This window comes from Sinocyclocheilus rhinocerous, unplaced genomic scaffold, assembly GCF_001515625.1.
Source record: "Sinocyclocheilus rhinocerous isolate Xijiao unplaced genomic scaffold, SAMN03320098_v1.1 scaffold1074, whole genome shotgun sequence".
Classification (NCBI taxonomy): domain Eukaryota; kingdom Metazoa; phylum Chordata; class Actinopteri; order Cypriniformes; family Cyprinidae; genus Sinocyclocheilus; species Sinocyclocheilus rhinocerous.
The window spans coordinates 287,637-295,918 of NW_015642525.1; the positions used below are offsets into that span (position 1 = coordinate 287,637).

The 8,282-nt window shown below is 44.3% G+C and overlaps 1 pseudogene; it reads right to left on the reverse strand.

Annotated features, from left to right (window-relative positions):
- Positions 1-4,290: 4,290 nt before the first annotated feature.
- Positions 4,291-5,765, reverse strand: LOC107756042 (zona pellucida sperm-binding protein 4-like; annotated as a pseudogene).
- Between the last annotated feature and the right edge of the window lie 2,517 nt (positions 5,766-8,282).

Here is an 8,282-nt window from a genome sequence, read left to right on the forward strand (position 1 = left end):
ATATCAAAATATCCCATAAATACAATCGGTTATGTCTTAAGTGAACGTAAAGAGCTGAGAAAGAAAACAAGGGTGTATTGGATCCCTGCATTGACAGCAGCCGCTGTCGCCAGTCATTATCGTGGACTTCAGGAGAAGCCCCCATGCTCTCCCCCCGCTCACCATCATGGACAGCACTGTGACTGCAGTGGGGTCATTCAGGTTCCTGGGCACCACAATCTCTCAGGACCTGAAGTGGGACAATCACATGGAGTCCATTATCAAAAAGGCCCAGCAGAGGTTGTACTTCCGTCGCCAGCTGAGGAAGTTCAACCTGCCACAGGAGCTGCTGAAACCGTTCTGCTCCGCTATCATTGAATCCATCCTCTGCACTTCTATAACTGTCTGGTTCAGCTCAGCTACCAAATCTGACCTCAGAAGACTACAGAGGATAGTCCGGACTGCTGAGCGAATCACTGGTACAACCCTCCCTTCTCTCCAAGAACTGTACTTATCCAGAGTGAGCAAAAGGGCTGGCAAAATCACTCTGGACCCCTCACATCCAGCACACTCCCTCTTTGAACTGTTGCCATCTGGTCGACGCTACAGAGCACTGAGCACCAGAACGACCAGACACAGGAACAGTTTCTTGGTTCTCAAAATTTTCAGGCCAGGGACCCCTTATAGGCTATAGGTCCACCTAATAATAATAACTGTGATTAAATCCAGAGTTACAGGGTGGGAGTAACGATGTACAAATGGTCCCCATCTGTAAATATGCACTTTTTAATAATACAGCACAATTATTATAATTTACCTTATTTTCCAGAGTTTAAGTCGCACCTAAGTATGTCGCACCCGGTCAAACTTAAGTTGAGAGAGAAAGAAAAAAATAAAAAATAAAATAAAAAACAGATAAATCACATATCAATTTTATTTTATTATTACATTCAAAAATCATGTAAAATACCAGTAGATTAAATGTTTACAAACATTATAAATATGTATTTTAGATCCCCTTACTCCAAAACAAATCCTTTAAATGTTGTACTGTTGTATCCAGAACAAAACAAGAATGAAAAATATAAGTAGACTTAAAATAAAATGAAATAAATTACAGCGGCATTCATTACAAACAACATACTGTTTGATTCATTTTTTAAAATGTTTTATTGTCTAATGTTTAATATACAAATTTATATACTGCATAAATATGAAATGAGGCATTTAGTGCCATATAAGGAGAAAAGGAAAGAATAGAAACTTATAGAGTAGAAGCTGAAACCTCATTGGCCCTTTGCGGAATGGTTTGCTTTTTAGTTATGGTAGTCCAATTCTCTTCCATGAACTGGTTCTCTCTGACAGTTTGTTTCAATGAACCAGTGTGTGTGTGTGTGTGTCATCACACTCAGCGTCGTCCCCAGAGCTGTGATTTCCACCGTCAGCTCTGAAAGCACGCAGGAGCCATTAGTGTTAGCCTAGATACGTCAAAACACTTACTGAACCTGAGGCTGGAATTAACCCTTGATTCCTGACACATTCACTGCCATCCCATGTGTATGAACACACACACACACACACTCCCACATCAGAATCAGAATCAGAATCAGAATGAGCTTTATTGCCAGGTATGTTTACACATACGAGGAATTTGTTTTCGTGACAGAAGCTTCCACAGTGTAACAGAATGACAGTGACAGAACAAAAAACACAGATAATAAAAAATAGAACAAGTAAATAAGGAATAAAAATATATAAATTGACAGTTGTATGTGCAGGTATATTACAATAGACAGTTTTTGTATGTACAGGTACTGTATATTATGTGCAAATTTGAGGTGTAGTCTGAGTATGTGTGTTAGATAAATAAGTGTATGAGTGAATAAATAGTGTGTGTTCCACAGTTATTGTTAAGTGTTCATGAGATGGATTGCCTGAGGGAAGAAACTGTTCCTGTGTCTGGTCGTTCTGGTGCTCAGTGCTCTGTAGCGTCGACCAGATGGCAACAGTTCAAAGAGGGAGTGTGCTGGATGTGAGGGGTCCAGAGTGATTTTGCCAGCCCTTTTGCTCACTCTGGATGAGTACAGTTCTTGGAGAGAAGGGAGGGTTGTACCAATGATTCGCTCAGCAGTCCGGACTACCCTCTGTAGTCTTCTGAGGTCAGATTTGGTAGCTGAGCTGAACCAGACAGTTATTGAAGTGCAGAGGATGGATTCTATGATGGTGGAGTAGAACTGTTTCAGCAGCTCCTGTGGCAGGTTGAACTTCCTCAGCTGGCGAAGGAAATACAACCTCTGCTGGGCCTTTTTCACAATGGAGTCAATGTGAGTGTCCCACTTCAGGTCCTGAGAGATTGTGGTGCCCAGGAACCTGAATGACTCCACTGCAGTCACAGTGCTGTTCATGATGGTGAGTGGGGGGAGTGCAGGGGGGTTTCTCCTGAAGTCCACGGTCATCTCCACAGTTTTGAGCGTGTTGAGCTTCAGGTTGTTGAGACTGCACCAGACAGCCAGCTGCTCGACCTCCTGTCTGTAAGCAGACTCGTCACCGTCCTGAATGAGGCCGATGAGTGTGGTGTCGTCTGCAAACTTCAGGAGCTTGACAGAGGGGTCTTTAGACGTGCAGTCGTTGGTGTAGAGGGAGAAGAGCTGTGGGGAGAGAACACAACCCTGAGGAGCTCCAGTGCTGGTTATATGGGTGCTGGATGTGTATTTTCCCAGCCTCACTAGCTGCTGTCTGTCTGTCAGGAAGCTGTTGATCCAGTGACAGACGGAGGTGGGCACGGAGAGCTGAGTTAGTTTGGGCAGGAGGAGGTTTGGGATGATAGTGTTAAAGGCCGAGCTGAAGTCCACGAACAGGATCCTCACATAAGTCCCTGGTCTGTGGACGATGCAGTTAACATGGGACTGCATTATGTTCTGCAACATCTAGACAGACCAGGGACTTATGTGAGGATCCTGTTCGTGGACTTCAGCTCGGCCTTTAACACTATCATCCCAAACCTCCTCCTGCCCAAACTAACTCAGCTCTCCGTGCCCACCTCCGTCTGTCAGTGGATCAACAGCTTCCTGACAGACAGGCAGCAGCTAGTGAGGCTGGGAAAATACACATCCAGCACCCGTACGATCAGCACTGGAGCTCCTCAGGGTTGTGTTCTCTCTCCACTGCTCTTCTCCCTCTACACCAACGACTGCATGTCTAAAGACCCCTCTGTCAAGCTCCTGAAGTTTGCAGACGACACCACACTCATCGGCCTCATTCAGGACGGTGACGAGTCTGCTTACAGTCAGGAGGTTAAAGAGCTGGCTGTCTGGTGCAGTCTTAACAACCTGGAGCTTAACACGCTCAAAACTGTGGAGATGATCATGGACTTCAGGAGAAACCCCCCTGCACTCCCCCCACTCACCATCATGGACAGCACTGTGACTGCAGTGGAGTCATTCGGGTTCCTGGGCACCACAATCTCTCAGGACCTGAAGTGGGACACTCACATAGACTCCATTGTTAAAAAGGCCCAGCAGAGGTTGTACTTCCGTCGCCAGCTGAGGAAGTTCAACCTGCCACAGGAGCTGCTGAAACCGTTCTGCTCCGCTATCATTGAATCCATCCTCTGCACTTCTATAACTGTCTGGTTCAGCTCAGCTACCAAATCTGACCTCAGAAGACTACAGAGGGTAGTCCGGACTGCTGAGCGAATCATGGGTACAACCCTCCCTTCTCTTCAAGAATAGTACTCATCCAGAGTGAGCAAGAGGGCTAACAAAATCTCTCTGGACCCCTCACATCCAACACACTCCCTCTTTGAACTGTTGCCATCTGGTCGACGCTACAGAGCTCTGAGCACCAGAACGGCCAGACACAGGAACAGTTTCTTCCCTCAGGCAATCCATCTCATGAACAATTGACAATAACTGTGGAACACACACTTTATACACTCATACACTTATTTATCTAACATACACACTTAGTCTGCACCTCAAATTTGCACGTAATATACCTGTACACACAATTGTCCATTGTAATATACCTGCACATACAATTGTAAATTTATATATTGTTATTCCTTTACTTGCTCCTTTTTACATTTTTCTTTTTAATCATCCGTGTTTTTGTTCTGTCGCTGTCATTGTTGCACTGCAGAAGCTTCGGTCATGAAAACCAATTCCTCGTATGTGAAAACATACCTGGCAATAAAGCTCATTCTGATTCGGAGTAAGAAAGAAAAAAATTTTTTTTAATTAAAATTTAAAAAAAAGGGGACCAAGGATGTAATACCAGCTTCTGTAAAGCCAAAATACCAATAGACAAAGCTTTTGGTGTTCGGCAAAGTTTATTAAAAACACTAGATTTACATGACCAGAGTAACTTCTCCACTAGAAACCACAGTCCGTTCACTAGAGACAGCCTTGATAGGAGCGTCTCTTCCTGAAAGAGAAATGTTAAGTGTGAATGCACTTATAAATTCTCAGTTCCTCTAGTCGAGACAGCAAGAACTCACGTTTCCTGGTGCAGCTTTGCTCACAAGAGCCAGAAGATGGATGGCACACCTCTGTACTGCAGTGGATGAAGATCTGATAGGGGAAAAAAGAGGCTCAAGTCATAGAATTCACAAGTAGTAAAATTAAAATGTTCAAGTAAAGGGAGGCATACAGTTTCCTGCAAAGGAGCCAGTGAGGCTGGATCTACAAATGTGAATATCTTCACAACAAAGCGCTTGTAGTGGGTTGGGAAATGAAGACCAGACGATCCAGTCACTGGAACCAGTGTGGTCAGGTAACGGTCATCCTGGTAAGGGCATCTGAAGATGAAAAAAGGTTAGAAAGTGTCTCCCAGCAGACTAACTGGATAAAGAATGGCATTACTCACCCATCGATCAGAAGGTCCCACTGGGGGAGACTGAGTGGACCTGGGGTTGATGTCGCCCAACAACGGCCCAGCATCAGGACAATGTTGGTGTCGGTCCGCTCCATAATGCACACCTCAACATACACAGGCTCTCGCAGTACTTTTGTGATGGGATAATCAGCATCACTCTAGTAGGACGTGTAGGCCTCATCCCCTGAGGAACACTGGGGTTTAAACCGAAACTGCTGGAGTTTGAAAGGCTTTAGGATGACGGGACAAGACCTTACCTTCTGCACAGCCTTTGGTGACACATTGGCCATTGGCCAGTCTGAGCTCCACCCTGAGAGGTCCAGGAGCAGCTACCAGTGGAGGAACAGAGTTGACCTCCACAACGAGAGCTTCCACAGAAGTTCCAGAGTACCTACACTGGAAGAGAAACCTGGTCAACAGACGGTGAGCTTGTAGCATTTATCAGAGAACAACATTCACACCAAGTCATAAATCACTAACTCAAAATGACTGTCCCTTGTGATGGAACCAAACGGTCCAATCCCCACTTCATACGAAGAGGTCATTCTGTTTTCATACACCACATATCCACGGTCCTCCTGTGAATAGCAACACTGTTGGCATACAGTCCATAATCAATGCAGAATAAAACCAGAAGCAGCTGCTCACCATCATGCTCGTGCCACATGCGGTCACAGGGAACTGGCATGTAGCAAAGTAAGGTGTGGACTCCCACAGGAGCGCAAGATGGGTCGTTTCCACCCAGTAGACGTACCGAATCCAGACTCAGTCGAGGCAGAGTAACATCTCTAGCCACCACTACCACAAACTGACCGTCTCTAATACACTGGACAGTCACAAGAGCAGGTGAAGGCTGAGGATCAATTTAACATGAACAGAACAACATTGAGAACACTTACCTGCCCTCCCATAGTAACACTGCTGTCTTTTAAAGCAGCAGTTGATAGCTTCACACTCAGCACCACTGATCCCAGGTTGTCCACATTGGATCTGCTCATAATCAGCTACAGCACATTTATCAAGGGGCTCTGTCTGCACCACTGGTTTCTGTAGCTGAAACTGCTGAGGAAACTGTCGGTTTGTTTGTTGTTGAACTGGCTGCTGAAACCGCTGGTCAGTTTGCTGGATCATCAGAGCTTGAGGGTTCTGGAGCAGATTACTCCACTTTGGAACAGCATGACAGAATGCACAAACTGCCAAAGCCTGAAACAAACACCAACTTCCAGCCATTGTTCAACAGCTAATCACAAAGTGGGGGTGCTGTCCTTTGGTCTTTTTTTACTCTACAGGTTTCAGCTAATTAAAGATAGTCCCTCCCTCTTCATTAACCCTCACGATTCTCTAGACTTGCATGAGTTGGAGCTTATGCAACTTATTGATTCTCATTGATTCAATTGTCCTTGTTACATACATGAAAACACAAACTTGTGTGTAGGAGCCATTTATAGGTTTTGTCATATTGTTTTATGTTTTTCCTTCTTATGCCGAGTTCACACTGCACGATTTTAGCCCGATTTTTCACTTGCCGACAGGTTTTGCGAAATCGCCGACAAATGCCCGACATCGGAGGCAAATCGGACCGAGTCTTTTAAAAGTGGGGTTCGTAACATAAATGGGGGCTCATTCGAGACCACGATAACATAATGATTGTTGTGGGTTCCTAAGAGTTTGTTTGTAATTTATTTGTTGCGGGGTGAGCGGATTTGATTTGTCCGACGCATTCTTCGGTTAGTTAGAGTAAGCCAGCAGGGCTGTGCCTAGCGCCAGTTCTGGCAGCGGTTTACTGTTTGTTGTTTTTGTTTATTATTTTAGTTTGTTATTTTTGGAGGTATTCCGGGGGAGAGAGTAATCTCTTAATCGGTACCCTCCGAAGACTAGTTGAGAATGAAGTAAGTTATTGGGTAGGTAGTACCGGAGTGTGCGTGTGGATGTTTCTTTATTTGCTCACCGTTTTGGTTTTTGTTAATATGGCAACGTTTGATTTAAAGCAATTCATAGATCAACCTAGTATTGAGGGGTTAGAGGTGTGTCGGAAAAATTATTTACTTCTGATTGCTCAGCATTATGAAATTTCGATTTCTAGAACACAGCGTAAAGCAGAAATAAAAGCTTGTTTGATGTCTGCTTTGCTTGACAAAGGGGTAGTTCCTGCTAGGGAGGCTGTGTCTATCAAATTCGAATATCGTCTCTAGTGATTCTGCTTCGGCTGGTAATGGGTCGGTAGTTGTGTCGTCCACACGTTTTGATGTGGCTAAAAATATTGCGATAGTTCCTCCTTTCCGTGAGAAAGAAGTTGAAGCGTATTTTCAAGCTTTTGAACGCATTGCAAGCGCGTTAAAATGGCCAACTGAAGTTTGGGCATTAATGTTACAGTGTAAACTAACAGGTAAGGCGCAAGCATATATATATAAATGGTGGTGGGCCACCTGGACCAAAAAATGCCTGGGCCAATTTTTTGTCCCAGTCCAGCCCTGACTGGGAGCACACGGTCTTTAGACCTTCTTTCTCCCTTTCAATGTTTTCTGGTGCTCTTATAATTTGACGCTTGAATTATTTTGTATTTTACTTTCAATGTTAAGTTGCATCAGTTTATTTTTGTAACATTCAAGATTAATAAATCAACTGTGATCTACTTCATTTTCCTGGATTTTAATGGATATAAAGGAGCAAACAAAGAGGTGTCTAAAATTTCCCCGGCAGACCCAAGAAGTGACTAACTTTTAAATCAAGTAAGGGTCACTACATAGGTCTAAAGACCAAGCTTTGAAATCGTTTGGATTATTTTGATTATTTGAGTGCAACATGGAGTAACTGACGTGTACAAACCAAGACTCTACAATTCTTCTACAATTACCCCATCGACTTCGGTCAGAAATCTTGGTGTAATCTTCGATGACCAGCTGACCTTCAAAAACCACATTGCAAAGACTGGCCGATCTTGCAGGTTTGCATTGCACAACATCAGAAAGATCATGCCCTTTCTAACGGAGCATGCTGCACAACTTCTTGTCCAGGCCCTTGTCATCTCTAGGCTGGACTACTGCAATGCTCTTCTGGCTGGACTTCCATCAAGCACAATCAAACCTCTACAAATGATTCAGAATGCAGCGGCACGACTGGTCTTCAACGAGCCCAAAAGAGCCCACGTTACACCTCTCTTTATCTCCTTGCACTGGCTACCAGTTGCGGCTCGCATCAAGTTCAAGACACTGATACTTGCATATAGAACAGTCACAGGCTCAGCACCCACCTACTTCCACTCACTACTACGAATCTACATCCCCTCCAGAAGTCTGAAATGCCTGAAACTTGGTATTACGAGCACTTCCTGTGTCTGTTTGCCTCTTTAAGAAGAATCGCTTTATGTATTCCCCAATAGTAAGCCGCTTTGGATAAAAGCGTCTGCAAAATGACTAAATGTAAATGTA